We start from the raw sequence: 19,372 nt of genomic DNA, 5'->3' as shown, positions 1-19,372 counted from the left end.
CCAGTTTCAGGATTTATGATATAACTTTGGGGCAATATGAAGAATTTTGAGAATGAACTGACATGGTGGTTATTTCAGGTTTTACTTTTTGCTCCTGGTGGGCAGCAAGATGAAAGTTGGTGCTATGTTAATTAAGATACTGTCACAAGAACTGTAAGACCTGCCTCAGTGTGAGTAAAGAGGAGGACGATGATGGTGATGATGATGATGACGATTTAATCCTAATCTTCTCTGTTTTGTCATCATCAAACTTCAGTCACATGTATAGAAAATACCAGACTGAAAAGAAAGAACTCAGCTCTGATTTTTCCATCAAGAATTTCTTCCTTCCAGGCTCAGAACACAAAACATCTCTACAAATAAGAGACATAAAAAGAAAAATTTCCTTCTGCCCTTTAGGAAGTGCCCCTCTAAAGTCTCTGAGTCCACTGACAAACTCATGTTTCTGAATTGTTCACTGAAATAAGTTAAGTAAGGCACTGTTGTTTTTCTACCATTCACAACCTTCACTACTTTCACAATACATCCCCCAGCGTCCACAGCCTGGAAAATCTTCTAACAAAGACAAGTCATTACACTGTATTTCCTCCACTACTAAATGAGTAGAAATCGAAGAACTGCACATGAACTTGAGACTCTTACATGTAATATTGATGTTGTGTAAATTTCAGTCTTCATAGTCCAGATAACCTTAAGTTTCAAAGGGCATGCTGGTCATTAAAAAAAAAAAAAAGATTTAATGTAAAATGACATATTACATAGTGCATGAACATGTGGCAAAGTAATTTGGATCTATCCTTACTAGTCAATGAGAGTCTAAATTTGGGGAGATTGGATGTGAGTGTTTTAGGTTAATTCTCAACTGGGATGAAGACATCTTTCTGTTAGTAAACGTGGACAGTTGTCCATAAACCTCGCAACATATGCTCCTGGTAGCTAGAATCCTTAGTGTGTTTTTTTCCACTGAAGTAGTGGAGATATGTTCATATAATCTGCTATTAAATTGTAAAAACTTTTACATTTTCAGAGTTTGAGAGAACCCAAATAGGAAAATGAATTTGGTCATTTTCCTCTGCTGGTGTTCAAATCAAATTTTAAACTCAGACGCTTTCAGATATGTTCAACAGTCAGTAAAAAGTGCATTTTCCATAGTGTTTCCCTTTAGTTTTGCCTACCCTCTTTGATTTTGTACAATCTAGAATGTATGTAACATGCGTAGGTGATGGAGGCGCTCCTTTTTTTCTTAGAATACTTACAATTATATATTTGGTTTTGCTATGACTAGCAATAGGACAATAGACAAATACAAGTGTAAAAATGAGAAATTTTAAACTTGAATTATAATTTGTGTTTTATAGTCGTTTCATAAGTCTGTTGCTCTCTATGAGTATGCTCTCTATATATCCTGTAAAAATAAATTTATATGTTACATAGAAATTCAAGAAATTAAATTATTTATTAAGCTACATATGTTTCTTCTGGTTTCTACCTGATCATAGATGAAAATAAATTAAATAATGTGTTGTTGGAACCTATGTAAGTACCTTCGTTAATTTGACAACTCTTGTTATATTTCTCTTTCCCTCTCTGTTTATGTCTGTATATGCTTATAATTCTTAGATATAATTCATATTGAGATTATGGAGAAAGGGACTTAAGAAATGGCCAACTGGCTGAACAAAAAGAAAAACTTTGTTAAAAACTCAAGTTCACTTACAATCCTTCTTTATTTTCTTCGCTTCTCAATTTTTGAGAAATTTGAGTCACAAATTCAATCTCTTAAAATTTATTATCATGTTAATGATCTTTTCAAGGTTAAATTCTGCATTTTCCTTTCATCTATTTCATACAATCCTTTGAGGAACAGAAATGAAAGTGATGGTAACATGTAAATCTTCTTTGCTGCTTCTTTTCCTTACTTCTTGATCCCCAGGTATTTTATTCCTTTCTTTTTAAGGTACCACTCACATAAGGATGGGCTTCCCCGGTGGCTCAGTGGTAAAGAACCTGCCTGCCAAAGCAGGAGACACAGGAGCCACGGGTTCAATCCCTGGGTCAGGAAAATCCCCTGGAGGAGGAAATGGCAACCCACTCCAGTATTCTTGCCTAGAAAAATCACATGGACGGAAAAGCCTGGGGGGCTACAGTCCATGGGATCACAGAGAGTCAGAGACAACTTAGCGACTGAGTATGCACGCACGTAAGGACCTTAAAAAAGTCCCCTCAGGTAATATTTTTAAATGATCAACATCTTTAATCAGTGTTGTGTTTTTTTTTCCAACTCGGTTTCCACCTAGTTGTCGTGCATACTTACTCCTAAAAGGAAATATTTTTGCCCTTTTCATTTTATGTTAAAGATAAATAAAATTATTATTTATTTATTTGGGGGAGGGGAAAAGTGGTAAATCTTTCCATCACAAGGATAACAAGTGAATAACCATAAACCTTTTAGAATAAATGGGCTGTTTCAGCAAAATTCATATCTTAGCACAGCCTTTTAAGAAGCACTTATTAAAGATGAAGCAGAGATAAGTTATTATGAAAAATGGAAAGTAATATTTTTTAAAACAAGATTATTTCAGGTTGAATGTCAAAGTAATTGATAAATTTAAAATTTCATAAAGTCATTTCTACCTCAATAGGGTTTTTCAGTGTGAAAAAAATAACTTCTACTGAGAAAGTAAAATGTTGTATGAGTTATGACTCAGTGTATATTTTATATATTATATTTTAAATTGTGAGTCATAGGAACTGACCTATTGTTAAAAATACCAGGAGAGAACTCTATAGTTGAAGAACATTTGGGACTATGTGTGCGCATCACACACACACATACACACACACACATAAATTCTCAGAAACTTTGGATTACATTCATATTATTAACAACTGGTTAAAAAACTGATACTCATGAAACATCTTTCTTATTTCTAGAAGACTGCTAATTGATATCATATCCGCATCTACTAGAAAAATAGAAACATACAATGAGGCAAATATTCAGAAAATTAAAATAGTAGTAACCCAATCACTTAGTGCTGTGGGATTTTTATCATGTATGAATGCCTGTAGAGTAATGCAAGCAAATTCATTGATTAAGCTTACATTTTCAATCACTGTTTAATGTCCAGTAATACTGATGTATGGAGGAGGGTGGGGTGAAATTCTTAAGGATAAAGAACATCTAAATTTGATGAATACTTTAGCCAATTGTTTGCCCAAATTAGGGATTTTTATTCCAGTGATATGTTGGTTTGAGATGGTACACAGAGGGAAGTTTTCATTTGAATAGTTATGTATTTGATTTAAAATGTGTTAAAATTAAAAAAAAACCTTAAGTAGTAGATCAAAAGACTTTGTGGATACTGTTTCAGATAGTATAATATATAGTAAATAATTAAACAAAAACATAGGTAAATAATAGTCTAGGAAAGGTGATATATGGCAAAAGTCATCAAAATGGTTTGTGAATGACTGGATTATGGAAAAACTGCTAAGGCAGTCCAATTTCCAACTTCTGGGAAATAAAAAAGAACATCCTCAAAATCAGAGAGCAGAATAACATGTCAAAAGCCTATGTATATGACAAACAAAACTATAAAACTTTGAAAATCAGTAGCTGGTTTACATTAAACAATGAAGTATCTCAGTTCTTCGATTGTCTGGCAAATAAAGAACTGAATACACAACTATGAACTTCAAAGGAAGACCAAGCGCGGAATGAAAATCCTTCCTTCAGTGGCCTCAGCATGCTTTTCCTCAATAAAATGGGAAAATTATTGCTAAATGTTCTAAGGAATGAATAGAAATTAGGATTTTGGCATGCTCGATACTGTGACATAAAGGTTTGGTGAGGAGTGGAACGGTTCTTTCATAGCATCCTTCTAACGGGCCTGCTAGTAATAATTCTAAGACCTCGGTGCACCAGGGAAATTTAAAACGTCCCAAAGTCCCAGAGATTTCAAAGGAAACTAGCCCAGTTTGTCCCTATTGTTAGTCCATTGCTTTCTTTGTTTAATATCCTCCAGGTGATTCTATAACTAACAGTTGAAAACTATAGGAGCCAAACAGATGAGTCTCAAATTTTAGACTTCAGAATAGTTGCCTGGGAAGTTAGTTCAAAATGAAAATTCAGATTGAATGCCTATGGTACTAGAGTGGGTTCAGAATCTATTACTTAAGCTCCACAGGTAACTCTAACTTGGTGGCCCAAGGACCTCCCCTCTTTGAGAAACACAGGGTTGTAGGGTTTATTGTTTCTATCATTACAACTGGTGTTACTCTTCCGAATACAAAATTAAAGTTTGCAGCAGTTGAATGTCACCATAAACTGGGTCTGTCTTTGAATAGTTCCTCCCAGTTTGTTCGCCAGAACTCACCAATGAGGCCCCGAGAAAAGCTGAACTATATAGACAATAACAGTTTCTGTGAGAATTTCTCAAAAAGAAGGACACACACACACAAGAATTAGTCAAGACAAGCAACTTTGTCATGAAATATATGACTTGAAAAAAGTAATTGTACCATTGTAGAAGAAAAATTAATTAATAGGTGAGCATTAAATAAAAACACCTTCCTTCTAAAAAAAATACAGATCTATTGTTACTTCTCTTTCTGTTAAGGAAGAAAAAATAGCAAGATTATGCAGGGATACCAAAGATGTTGGTTGTGAAAATAAATACATCAATATAAAATGTGCTAAATTTTTTAGAGATAATTAAAAATTATTTTCCTTACATTAACAATGAATTCATAGAAAGATAAGCTCTGATGAAGACTTTCCCAAATATCCTTTAACATAAGAATTGCTTGTAGCATTTCTTAAAAGCATAGATTATTGGCTCATTCCAAAACAATTAAATTCTAGGAAATGTTTATGAGCACGTAATTTGGGGAACACTATTTCAGTGAATGACATACAGTTCAAGACTATATTGGTTCGGTGACAATAAATTTAGTTAAGTCTATGTGAGATGATCCATTAAATGCATCATCTCTCATCATTTCAGAAAAATGACAACCTACACAACAATGACAAACCAGTTAGTTCTGTATTTCACACCTCAATCACTTATTCTAACAATATATTTCTAGCCACATAGATTTATCTCACTAGGTTAGCATTGGTCTTTATGTTCCACGTTATGCCAGGAACGAGTATCAGTGATGAGGTTGCCAGTTTCTGTTTCTTAAGAAGAAATGTCCTATTTGATATCTGAGTCTCACAAACAAATCACATCACTCATCCTAAGTGCAAATTTCAAGGACACAGCTTCTGTTAGTTAAAAGAAAATATCCTTATATATTCTTTGTGGAGTGGCCACATCAAAGAGTTCCTAGAGAATTGGTTTCAGTGTTCCCACTTTTCATGTGTTAGTGACTTCCACAGCCACTGTAGGCCCACTTACCGTCTTTTATAACACTAGAACATCCAAAAAATCATATTCAACAGTAGAATTTTATTGAGCGCAATATAGCCTTTTTTATTTCTACACTGAACTGAAAGAGACAATATACCAATTAAGCTGGATTTCTTTTTAGAAAGCATTCTGGATAATAATAGTTCAAAACAGTCGACTTGGACAACATGAAGTATTTAGTGTGCGTGCGTGTATAACGTATGTGCAATCTAATCGAAAATGCACACTGGCATTACATTTAAATAACCTTAATTAATATATGGGCTACATTAGATAAAGAGTTATAAGAATTACCAAGATAATGTACTCCATCAGGAAATGACCCAGTGAATCATTTTGACACAGACTAAAAATAAATACCCACATTTCTGTTCAACTCACTTTTCTCTAAGAAGATGCATTTTATCTTAAAGGAGAGGGTCAGCTCATTCTTGTTTTCCCATAAAAATTCTGTGATTGTTTCCATTTCTTACTTTTTCCATTACATGGTAGCCCGGAATTATTTATTTATAAAAACAAGGGAAGGCATTGTGCTCAGCAACTATCGTAAGAAAAGTCTATGAAAGCCCCAAAGTTATTACCATGAGTTTCCTATCTTTTAGTCAATTTTATTTTCCAGGGCTGTGAAATAACTTATTTTTTCAGATTCCATTTAAATTGTGTCCCGAGCAAATAACATGTCCTCAGCAAAACCTAACTTTAGAGATACAGTTACTGGTAAGTTTCTTTCTTATTTTTAGTTTTCTCTTACTTTACAGAATCCAGGCCATCACTAAAGTGAAATAGAAACACAATAGAATTAAGTGAACTTACAACCGAGGATTTTATGAGTACTGCACCTTAAGTATTCTTTGCCTTGAGGTGACCTTGTAGTCATAGTCATCTTCAAAATGGACATCTGAATAACTTGCTGTGTATTTTCATGAGAAAACTGGACATGCAACAACAAATTACAGAAAGGGGATAGCAGATTGCTGCTGGTATAGCATTTGTGTTGATATCTTAGATCTTTAAAGAAGTATACTTTCGTGTTATCTCTAAAGACTTTATGACTTAATAGGTAAGACTACATAATCGGCTCTAGCAAGTATAACCTACTTAGCATTTTATACTTTCATTTTTACAAAGGAAGGAGATCACTCACTCACTATGAATGCTGCATATGTTAGCAATAGAAATAGTGATTTTGTAATTTTGATTGCACTTGCCTTAAAACTTTTTTCCAAAAAGAAATTATATATAACAAATATAGATGAGGATGGTTAAAGAACATTGTTTAAAAATAGGCAAGTTCTGCACTGATTATACTTTTTTACATAATTTAATGGATAATGGCAGAGTATATTTGCCAGATCCACGTAAAGAGTATATGAGCACATGATAACAGCAGTTTATATAAGCACAAGGTGTTCTATGTTTAGATTAAAAATTAACAATGATAACTTTTGGTGTGACTGCTTTAAATTTCAAAAGAGTTGGATGTTTAAAGATACATTTATTACTTGCATAAGAATATTTTTGTATAATATTGGGAAAAGTTTAAAAAATGGACTTGCTTTATGGAGTGCATTTTTCGGAGAAAATAAACAGGGTATGTGTCTAGTTTGTAAAATGTTTTCTTTCAAGATGACTCTTTCACTTGGTTAAATGCAAGGATATGATGACTTGAAGTACCTTTTTTTGTGTGAACTGAACAATACCAACAACAACAACAACAGAAATAAAGCAATGTGAATAAGTTGCGTATGCAAACTTCTTTTAATCAACGCCAGTAGATCTTGAAAACCATAGCAAGATCCATTTTTGTGAGTATAATGCTAAAAATAATTATCTAAATGTGGTTTGGTATTTGATGCAAGAATATATATCTATTATAAGAAAAATATAAAGAGTGTTTTGATTTTAGGAAAACTTTTATTCTTCATTCTTCAAAGTTATATTTATTTTCTAAAATTAAGAACAATAAGACAATTTAATAGCATGCCATGCTTCTTATTACATGTTTATGACATCAAAGCTAATACATAAAGAAAACTCTTCCATTTATAAAAAGTTCTCTATGTACCTGGCTATTAGGGAATGCATGTCTTGGGCTAAAAAAGCTACAAGGTTTATTAGAAAGAACATATTTACAAAAAATGGAAATGGTGTACTGATATATATATATATACATAAACTTACATTCTCAGGATATATATATATACATACATACATACACATACATATATATCTCCTTATCATGTACCTATATTTAGTTAAATGCCCTGCTTTGAAATCTATACATGTGATTGTGAGGTGGTTTGGAAACCAAGAAGTATTTCCAAAGCTGAAAATGTCTCTTGAAGATTAAAGTAAGAGGCTGGATCATTAAAGAAGACAATAATCCTAGATGTGTAGATTTTCATACATGCTCTTATAAGTATTATCCAGTAAGTGGTTTTCAGAAACTTCTATAAACTTTTTTTAGGAGTTAAATAATGAATTTATTTTTTAATGTTTTTAATTAAGTTTTATTGGAGTATACTTGATTTACAAGTATAGACTGTTCTTATCACCTTGTAGGGAAGTCAAATCATAACTAAATATTGGTTTGCCCAATGTGCAATCATAAAGAGGAAAATTAGTAGAAAGAAATTAATGTCTTGATACACCTGTCTCCACCTCTGAGATACAGCTGAAGGCAAAGTCTCTGTCCTGGCCATTTTCCTTCTTACACAGAACTAGACAGATAAATTCTGACTACTGACTTTTCCCTTTTCTGGACTCCCAGATGCCCCTTAGCCTCCTGTTACATCATCCGCTTTAAGGAAGCTAAGATAGCCATGCCTTGTTCTGGCTCCCTGGAATACAAGACAGAACTCCTCAGCCATCCATTTGTCAATATCTGCTTTGGGCAGCTGATCTCGTTAAGCTCGCTGTCTACATTCAGTCTCAGAAGACAACCTTATTTTTCAACTCTTGGTCACATATTATTTTTGGTTAAGTAAGCTCATTACACCACTAAGACCTATTGATTTGAGCTGATGAAGTTTAATAATTTAATTAAACGTTAAAGACCTCATTTACCTCTTAAAACGTATAGGAAAAATGCACCAGAGAAATGTTCTAGGGCTTGTTTTGAGATTCTGGCAGGGGAGAGCGGCTGTTTACTCTGCTCGGGTCATCTGTTCTGGTCTTTTCTAGACCCCCTTTAAGACAGAGTTGTTTATTTGCTAACCTAACCACCTGGAAGCCCTGGAGAGGACGGCAGAATAGGCTGAAGAGCAGACAAATCATTTACTTTAAGTTGAGAGACCTTGAGCGTGTTATGTGACCTCTTTTACCCCTGAATTCCACATCGGAAATACAAGTGAACAACAATACCTTCTCTGAAGGTAAGTTGTGAAAGTTCCTTCTTCCTTGCTTAATTTACTCATTAATGTCAGACATCTTTCTAGCTGCTGGAGACATAATAAAAAATCAGAGAGACAGTATTCTTGACCCATGGGTCTTACTCTGTTTGAAGGTGACACATATGGCAAGTTTTAGAATCAATGAGAAAATGTCAGACAGTAATACATGCAATGACAATATAAACTAGAGGGGTGTGATAGGAAGTGAGTACTTGAGGAGGTTAATTTATAGAGTGGCTATGAAAGGCTGCTGCTACTTCTAAGTCACTTCAGTCGTGTCCAACTCTGTGCGACCCCATAGACGGGAGCCCACCAGGCTCCCCCGTTCCTGGGATTCTCCAGGCAAGAACACTGGAGTGGATTGCCATTTCCTTCTCCAATGCATGAAAGTGAAATGTGAAAGGGAAGTCGCTCAGTCGTGTCTGACTCTTTGCGACCCCATGGACTGCAGCCTACCAGGCTCCTCTGTCCATGGGATTTTCCAGGCAAGAGTACTGGAGTGGGGTGCCATTGCCTTCTCCGTATAAAAGGCTACTTGGAAGAAAAAAAATTATGGCTGAACCTAGAATCAAGAAAAGGGGATAACCAGGAAAATACCTGGCATTAACAGCAGTTGAGTCCAAAGGACAGACTAATATAAAGCCGTGGAGGCAGGAATGAGCTTGGTGTGTTGAGGAAGAAAAGGAAGACCATGTAGCTGGGTCTTTGTGAATACATGTTAGAAATAATATATAGAAGGCATAGCACATAGTAGGTGATAAATAAAGGGTAGCTAGTATTATTGAAAGCAAGTTGGAGATTACATTATAAAATTCAGGTTGTCTTAATGTAAAATGAAAATATATGTAGTCACTTTTCATTCCACCTTTTTTATTGTTCAAAACATCTTCGACTTGTAGTTTATCACTGTGGTCCAGGAAGGACTTCAATAGGTTGTATTTAAGAGCATTTATTCTCAAATCTCTAAGTATGTCATCAAATCAGCTAATAAGAAACACCAAAACATTCTCACAACTTATGTACTTGATGTGCTATATCTGGCTACTCAGAGTCTATATGGTTCTTGGGGGTGTGGGCAGCAAAGGCCAAAGAAGGATATGTAATGTCCACAAGCTGGAGTACGAACCAGTGCAATAGTCTCTCACCTCTCACCTCACCATGATGCGCAAGGAAAGAAGTGGAAATGAGAGGCTTGGGGGAAGAGACCTGAGAGAAGTGATTTAGCTCTCTATTGTTATGTAACAAAGTACCCCAAAAGCCAGTCATTGGACACAATAAACTTTGTGTTATCATTCTTGTGAATTGACCAGGATCAGCTGGGGAGTTCTGCTGCTGGGCTCATTTAGGAACTCTCAAGCAGTTGTGGTTATACGACCAATGGAAATGGACATGTTAGGCCTGACAGTATCTAAACAAAATTGTCTAATCTCGGATGGTCATGAGTACTGTAACAAAATGTACATGAAGAAAATATCTTCCTTCTCCCCTCCCAAACCATAAGGGTTCTTTCTTAGTCAAAACTCACTCTGCTTACAAGAGAACAGAGAGCTAGCTAGGGGAGGCCATATATTAAGGTTTCATTTTACTAGTAATGAACCGAGGCCAAACTTCTATCAGCAAAGTCCCCAGGGATCCCACCACAGATAAATAAAAATTCTATAGTCTGGCCACTCAAGATAGCTGCTCTCTTGCTATCTGTCCACCCACTGCCCGACAAGTGCCTGTTTCACCTGTATCTTATGCACAGGGCTGACCTTCCTCCATACTTGCCCCAGGCCCCGGCTGGCGATTGTTCTCATCAAAGGGGCGGTGAGGGGCATGCCCTCTTCTGGTTTCCCTGGTAACTGATGAGCCCACCTGAGGTCAGTTGTCCTCTAACTGGCCCTCTCCCCTTCCCTCGGGGAATGAAGACTGCTGCCATGCTGTCTGCTGCACACTCTGGGGGGTGTCCTCCAGGATCTTGCTTCAGACATGTAAGCTCCCCCATCCATTAGACCACTGATGTCTGTGTCGCTGACTCTGGGCTCTTTCTTCTGCCTTAAAGCTGAGCAAGTGCAGGCCTTGGAGCCTGCGGGGCACAGCCCAACAAATGTCAGGAGAGGGAGGAAACTCCCATGAGCACTGAGATGTCGGGAAATACTGAGCGGGGAATAGAAAGTTGCGGGTATAATCCTGGGGTGGCCTACCACTAACTTGTGAGACCCCAAAGTTGTAGGGGTGATCCCGCAAGTTAGAGGAAATCTCAGGCTGGCTGTCTACTGGTCTGTGGGGGCCCCTGGTGATTAGAGCTTGCTGGAAGGAGGCTCTTAAGAGGTCTGGAGAACAAAGACCTCTAATGGCTCTGCTGTTGTTTCAAAGTGTGCCTTTTGTAATTGGTTAAGCTAGCTTTCTAGAAGGAATTGGTACTTCTCTCGTGCCTTTGAGATGTAAATTGTCTACCTGGGCTCTCTGGAACTTGAATCTTCCATGATCTCTGAGAGTAAAAAAGAACTTTTAGGTAAACTCTACAGAAATAATTACATAATATTATGTGGACGTTAAAGTCTAGTTCTGTTTATTGAGGCCTGTATTTATGAAGTTGTGTTAGGCGTGCTTTTGCCCTGATGTTCTGGATGGAAAGAAGATTACCTAGTGAAATTGTCACAGAGTATGACTACTCATGCAGTGTGACACTGCTTGCTTTAAGTCTGCTGCTAAAAGCACATACACAATGCTTGTGTGACAGTGGGTATAAGTGATAAAATGCATAGCCTGTAAAGTGTTTCCCCATTAATATACGTCTGAGCCTGTTCAGGAGATCTGATTAATTTCCCCCCAACATGAATGACCAGGGAAATACAAAGGAGACCTAGTACTAAGGGACACAATCTGAACCTGGGGAGCCAGCACGCCAGCGTCAAAGGATGTATATTTCCATCATTAGTGCTTTCTATTGGAAGATTTACAATCAAAAGGGGAATTGATGGGAAAATCTGCATATACTGAGGTATGGGGAAGTCATTCAGGCTTATATGTGGTTTTACTTAAATTTTATTGACCAGAGCAGTCTGTTTCGTGGCCTTTCAAACATACACCATACATCTGCTTTGGCCACTGAGGAAGGGAATGCATTTGAAAGTCAAAATGGAGTAGCTGTGTGTGGTTCAAACATCCAAAGTAGAACTAGTCATTGGTCATTGTAGATGTGATTTTAGGTATGTTCTTATTAAAAAGTTGAGTTTTCTGAACTGTGTTGCAGACTAGGACAAAAACCAGAGGCAGGTGTGGTATTATCTCAGAATGTGGTTACTGCTTGTATTTTGCTTAATGGTCATCATCTCTCCTGTGTCGTGCCTGTTATATGTCTTACATTTCATCCCTTGTCTGAGGGAGGAAGTCTGTTTGTGGCAACAGTGGCCTCACAGAGAGATGCTGCTGCCATGCTCCTCTATAGTTCCATGAAAAATCGACCCGCCTAATGTGACTCTATGGGGATTGCTGACAATGGGGAAAAAAGACTCACCATCTTCTGGTCTCATATGCCAGTACATCAGAAGGACCCTCTCGGTAAGCGTTACAGTACAGCTGACAGCCCGCGAGTCCCCCCACCCGGGCTATGTATGTTGTGTGGAGTAGAATACGCTGGTTTCTGTCCAGAAGTACATGGGATGAACTGGTTGTTGTTTGAAAGGACCTACTGGGTTCACCCTCAATGGCCTTCAACATAACATGAGGTGACTCATCTATACTGTGTCTGCTGAGTCCTGGTTTGGCCACCAGACTGTTTCTTTTAAAGTTGGGCTTTCCCTTCCCCATGGGGACGGCTGTGGGTTTGTGAAAACCAGGCGTGGCCTTACCTTCCTTTTAACTAGACAGGGCACTGCTGCTGTTGACTCCCTTTCCATTGACCCTATATGCACTCGGCTCCCAAATTTGTCCACATCCTGTCAAATGACTATTCTAAGCATGCGAGGTCTCTTACTCTTGATGCTCTTTGGCGGCTGCTGTCTGTGTTGTATTTGTGGTATCTGGTTACAGTGCCCCCTACATATGTAACCCCAGAGATATTGTCAAAGAAGGACAGACCAAGATTGTAAGGGTCATGCATGATATTCAGGGTGTGGAAGGTATGGTCAGGCCACTCAAGATGGCTGTTGTCTTTCTCTCTGTCCACCTCCTGCCTGACCAGTGCTGCTTCACCTGTATCTTAAGCACGTGACTGACTTTCCTACATACTTGCCCCAGCTGGTGACTGTTCGCATCAAAAGAGCTGTGAGGAATGTGCCCTCTACTGATTTCCACTTTGAGGTCAGTTCCTTAAAATTCCCTCCCCCTTTCCCCAATGAAGACTGCCGCCTTGTCCTGCCTGCCAGCTGCCAGACACACTGGGGTGTCACTCCAGGACCTTGCTTCAGATATGTAAGTTCCCCCATCCATTAGACCACTGATGTCTCTGTTCCTTACTCCAGGGCTCCTTCTTCTGTTTTGAAGTTGAGCAAGAAAAGGGCATGTAGGGTCTGTTGGTGTAGCCCAACATGAGGAGAGTCTTCACATTAAGGTTTCCATTTACCAGTCACTGAACTAAGGCCAAACCTCCATCAGTGAACTCCCCAGCGATCACTCTGTAGCTAAAGATTCTAAAGCACATAGAGTTCATTACTTCCTACATGATGTCCCCAGAACTGAGAACAAACCACAGAGAGTTCTCTAGCAAAGAGGCCATGCTAACATTTTGAACAGGAATGGAAAAGTTGAAGCTATATTAAATTCTTGTTAGCATTTCTTTGATCAAATGTATAGTTTCCTTCTTTCCACAACTTTTTTTTTTTCAAATGCAAATATGTGCTTAAACATTAACCACTAAGCTACAACTGGGAGAGCATCCAAAGCATATTTAAATATGCAAATGAGCACCTTAGATAGGAAAAGATGAACTTTCCCTGCCTGGCTCTTCTGTACACAGCAGCAAGCAATGGAAAGTACAATTAGTCTCCCTGAACCCCTCCATCAGAAAGTATGTACTATCAACTGCACTATATGTGATTGGGCTGCCAAAAGTCTTAGCAAAATGCCATCTGTGTCCCAAAGAGTTTCCAAATGGAATACAATTGCAGTTACATTGAATCACTATTAAGGAAAGTAGCCCAAAGCCATGTTCATACACATCAAATACAAAGTTTTGTTTGAAATTGGCCTCAGTCATTTCACTCTGTGGATTAGGATTTTCAAAGTAAATATGGATCAGGAATAGAGAAGGATGAGGGCAAAGGCCTATGGGAATAATCCACGCATGCTAGGAGGAAACTGTCCAGGTTAATGAAGAGTGACATTTACTATACTTGCGAAATTTTTTTCAAAAATATGAACAAATTCTAATAAAATCATGCAGATGCTAATTAAGTGATGCACCAAGTGTTGCTGAGGTCATCAGGAGATGAAGTAATGGGTGTGCTTATTTACTGTGGGTTTATTTACTATGGGTTAAAGAGTAAGTTGGCACAGTGATTTCTTCAGAGCCAAAAGACAGCATCAACTTTTGTCTACCTGGAACTTTTCTTTCTCTTCTTTTTTTTTTTGGTTTTTATTTTTTATTGAAATATAGTTGCTTTACAATGTTGTGTTAGTTTCTCCTGTACATCTTAAATCAGCTATAAGTATACATATATCCCTTTCCTCTTAAGCCTCCCTCCCACCCACCCCCATCCTTCCCCCTAGGTCATTACAGAGCACCAAGCTGAGCTCCCTGCGCTATACAGCAACATCCTACTAGTTATCTATTTTACACATGGTAGTGTATATATGTCAATGCTACGCTCTCAGTTCATAACCCTCTTTCTTTTCAAATCTGTTTAATAATCTATAGTCTACAGAACATTCCACTGAGAGCCTTATTCAAGGTTTCTGGAATACCATCCTAACGGAAGTATATATTTTACATTGGCATCCTCATGCATAGAACGCCCCTCCTTTGAACTCCACTCTGCTCCTCCTAATCCTATTTCTCCCCATCCCCTCTTCTTTCTTCTCCTAGCATGATATAAAGAAAATGGCATGAGTTTTTTATTTGGAGAAACATAATTTTCAATCCTAGCTTCTCAGCTTTTTCATGGACCTTTGTCAAGTTAGATTTAATCCATTTGAGCCTCAATTTTTTTCATCTGTAAAGCAGAGCTAATAACACATAATGTTTTGTGAACATTAAAGTTACATGCATTGGTATGACACATAGACAGTATCTAGCTGGGTTCTGTAATGCCAGGTACTACAACAATTTAAAATATCCAGGTGCCTAACTCACTCAGATTTTATTGCTGTAGGAGTTCCTGGTTAGCTGAGACCCAATCCTAACTGTTGGAATTTTCCCACTGTGTAGCTCTACCTTCCCCTAGGTCTTAGACAAGCTATGGAGTATGCAGGAGCCTGTCCCCACCTCACTGCTAAAAGTTCTATCACTCCCACTCACGGTCCATGAAGTCAAAACTAGGCAGTTGTTGACTCCTGATCTGAGTGGGCCAGAAAAGTAGAGACTGCGATTGGATTGCCCTTCTTAGCCATAGCTCCATGTTACAGACGTCCCCATTTGTGGTGGTGGAGTGCTAGAATCTTTGTAATGTTGCTTGCCAGCGTTTCAGAATTTCCATAAACCAGTGACCTCTCTGTTCCTTATTCTTCTCTTTCCAGATGTTTTTTTTTTTTTTTTAATTATGTCTTTCTATACTTGCTCACTGTATCCTGGAGATAAGGAAAGGGCATAGCATTTATATTTTAATCCACAGATCAGGGCCAGAAATTGGGCACCGATGCCATTCCACAGAAGTCTTCAGCTGACACCCATTCGGAACTGTGAAGCTGAGATGGTTCTTTAGAGTTGTCCCATGTTTATGACAAGATTGCCAGTCTTCTGTACTCTAGTATAGCTTCTCGGATTCTCGGGTTCAAAATGAACAAAATAAGGATGATAATGCCTACTTCAAAGGCTTGTCACTGGAGATTAACTGAGAATGGTTTTAGAGGTAGGAATATGAGTAATTTTTCTCCTCTGCATGCTTGCCAATGCCTTAATATTTTTCTAAGATCAGGTGTGCAGTTACATTTTCTACAAACCTGTGAAAACACCATTTAGGGTATATTAGATGTTCCAGTTAATATAACGTTATCTTATTTAGTTATATACCTGGACGACTAAGTGTAAAGTATTTTTGAGCTATGGATTTGATGAGGCCTTAGTTCTCTTTTATTTAGAAGTTAATCACTGCAAAATAATCATTACATAGTGATTAACTTCTAAATAAAGGAGAAAGAAGAGAGCAAATTCATAGTTCAATGCTGTATGCAGATTGGGAATCAGCTGCATCAATGTTCAGTATACAAGAAGCTGATAATTATATTGGGTGGATGAGACCTGCTTTATCATGTACAAGATTGTTGCTACCACTTAAGAGAAGAAATCTGAATACTTTAAATGCAGGCAATTTATCACTGTTTTGATTCACAGCAACCTAGGAACTCTTATCTAATTTCCTATTTAACATTTGCTAAACAAACACTTAGAAGGCTCTGTATTGTTGCCCTGAACTATTTTCTCTATTGTTTCCCTTCTGATACAAAGAATGATAGTGTTTTTTTTTATAACAGTCTTTCTTTTAAATGCATTTTAAGCTCATTCATTCAAATATTTAATGAGTTTTTTATATAACCAAAGCATTTTGAAAATTCAATCTTAAAAAAAAAATGTACTCACTGACCTTTAAAAATCTTAGGATCTATGGGAAAAATTATATGTTCATTAACAAGATGAATACTGTGAAAATGATCAGTTTAAACTAGTGTTAGCAACAAAAGACAACATTAAGTGCCATTTGACAGGGGACTTGAGGCCAACATTTGAGATGTGTGTGGGGAATCACAGACAGTGGGTCAAAGTATAATTCTCAAAATGTCAAAAACATGACCTCCATACAAATGCAGAATGAGTATGTATCAAAAATTTAAATCATTAATGAGAGAACCAGCAGGACGGTAAAAATGGTTCAAAGGAGAGTTAAAAAAAGAGACTTATATAGACAGTAAGTCCAAGGCACCATGAAATGAGTTTCCTGGTAGATGAAAAATTAATATCCCACAGAGTAATAAAACTGTATCTTTTGAAGTAGGCTTTCCTCCTAAATAGATATTTATAAGTTAACATGTAACTTCAGAATCTAGGCCCTGATCAGTAGTAAACAGTGAATCAAACAAAGGTACATCCTCTAGAAAATGAAATAATCGTTGGGTAGGGCTGTCAGGCAATGCTTCACTCTGAAATCAAAATGACATGCACTCATTTTTTTTTCTTACTTCTGTGTTTTGTATAATTTTCCTTAACAAGGATAAATAGCATGTAGATGGCCACAGAGGTGTATTTTCAGAGAACAGCACACATAAAAGGGGTTAGCAGACTTTTTCTGTTAACAGCCAAATAGTAAATATTTGGGGCTTTGAGGGGGCCATATGCTATATGCTAATCTCTGCTATAGCTACTCATCTCCATAATTTTCTTTAAAAAATATTGATTGATTTATTTGGCTGTGTCAAGTTTTATTTGCAGCATGTAGGATCATAGTTCCCTGACCAGGGATCAAACCCAGGCCCCCTGCATTGGAAGTGCAGAATCTTAGCCTCACTAGACCACCAGGGAAGTCCCTCATCTCTATCACTGAAGCATACAGCAGCCATAGATAATAAGTAAACAAATGAGTATGACTGTGTTACCATAAAACTTATTTTATGAATGCCGAATTTCCTACAACTTGTACATGGCACAAAGTATTCTGCTTTTTGGATATTTTTTTCTAACCACTTAGTAATGTAAGAGCCTCTCTGTGGGCCACAGGAAAACAGGTGGTGGGTTAGATTTGCCCTGCGTGTCATAGTTTGCTGACTACGTGAGACAATGACTACCTATGTTACATCAGTGGCAAATAAGACAGCAAAGTGGTTGGGGTCAGAAAATGCATGGTCTTAATTCCTCTTCTCAGACACAGAGACAGATAAGGAATCAATCTGAGCCTTGGTGGAAATGAAAGTGTTAGTCGCTCAGTCGTGTCCGACTCTTTGTGACCCCGCCAGGCTTCTCTGTCCATGGGATTTCCCAGGCAAGAATACTGGAGTGAGTTGTCATTCCCTTTTCCAGGGGATATTCCTGATCCAGGGATCAAACCTCAGTCTCCTGCATTACAGGCAGATTCTTTACTGTCAGAGCCACCAGGGTTTGCTAAATGACACTGCAGTGTTTTCATCAGGTTAATGTGCAGGAAATGCTTTAGATGAGGTGCAGGAGGCAGAAACCAGAGACAGAAAAACGAGGTAGGAATTTTTCACTGGTTCATCTTAAGTAGATAATCATATGGTTCAGAGTCTGGCCAAAGAAAAATGTCTTGACACATCAGATATGTGGGGTGGGAGAGGGCAACTATTAAAAGCTTATGCAGAAAATTCAAGCCAGAGACACTGGGGAGTGACAATTTCCTTGTCCAAAAAGGAGCACAGTGACTGTGTTAGCTGTAAATCAGCTCTGCTGGACGTAGCCATGGAATTTCAGCTGTAGAAATCAACCAGAGAGTTGCAAAGGCGCGAATGAATCTGGAGAAACAGTACATGCCCACGGGTGAAAATTTGTGAGAAATTTTTTCATGGAAGGGAGAGTGAGGGGACAAGTGAATGGCTGGAGTGTCCAAAAAAATACATAGCCAGAAAATGCAACTAAAGACAGAAGCTGATGTATGCAGTCAGGGAAGAATAGGAGTAGAAAGTGGCTTATTGGAATTCAGGAAGAAAGCCCTATTCAAAGGTAAAAAATATAAAATCAGGATTATTTAGAATTTCAGAAGTCAGATTCTTCATTCATTCTGAGGGGAAATGATACCTAAGAGACTAAAGTTCACAGACCATCATTTATGGATGCTTGTTGATTTTGCTTTTGTTTGTTTTAATTTTTTTCAGTCATTAGAGATGGAAATTTAGCAAATAAATTTCTAAATTGGCGGAATATCAAATACAAGCTAATAGAGACTTTAGGAAGAGCCTTCTGTGGTGTCTCTGAAAGTGGCATTAAAGCATGGAAAGAAATAAAGGGCCTGAGTGGTTCTCTAACTGGTTCTCTAATTGTGTAAACTTTCCAATAGTGTTCAACAGCTTAGGACCTTAGTCTCCATGTGTGCATTATGAGCTATCTCTGAAACTCCTTGCAGGTATAAAATTCAGTGATTCTCTTTTATGCCTTTTATATATAAAAATAGTCCTGTATAATCCTGAAAGGGGACAGTGAAAAACTGCATAACAACTCTGGATCCCAAACGCTGAATCCCAAGGAGTTATGTGGAAATAGTAATGGAGATTTTGAGGGGTTTTTTGTTTGTTTGTTTAATATTCTAATGGACTTCACTATTTTAAAATCTAAAAAAATAAAATAGTACCTGTTTTCACAAGACTGTTTGAAAGACTAATGGAAACAGTAATATGCTTTGTTTGATGCTGAAATCTTATTAATATGGGGGTGGAATATTTTCCTGTGGATCAGAAGCTCCGTCTGACAATGAGTCT

Source organism: Capricornis sumatraensis, chromosome X (genome assembly GCF_032405125.1).
Source record: "Capricornis sumatraensis isolate serow.1 chromosome X, serow.2, whole genome shotgun sequence".
NCBI classification, from domain to species: Eukaryota; Metazoa; Chordata; class Mammalia; order Artiodactyla; family Bovidae; genus Capricornis; species Capricornis sumatraensis.
The sequence above is the reverse complement of the archived record's forward strand: the minus strand, read 5'-3'. Positions refer to the sequence as shown.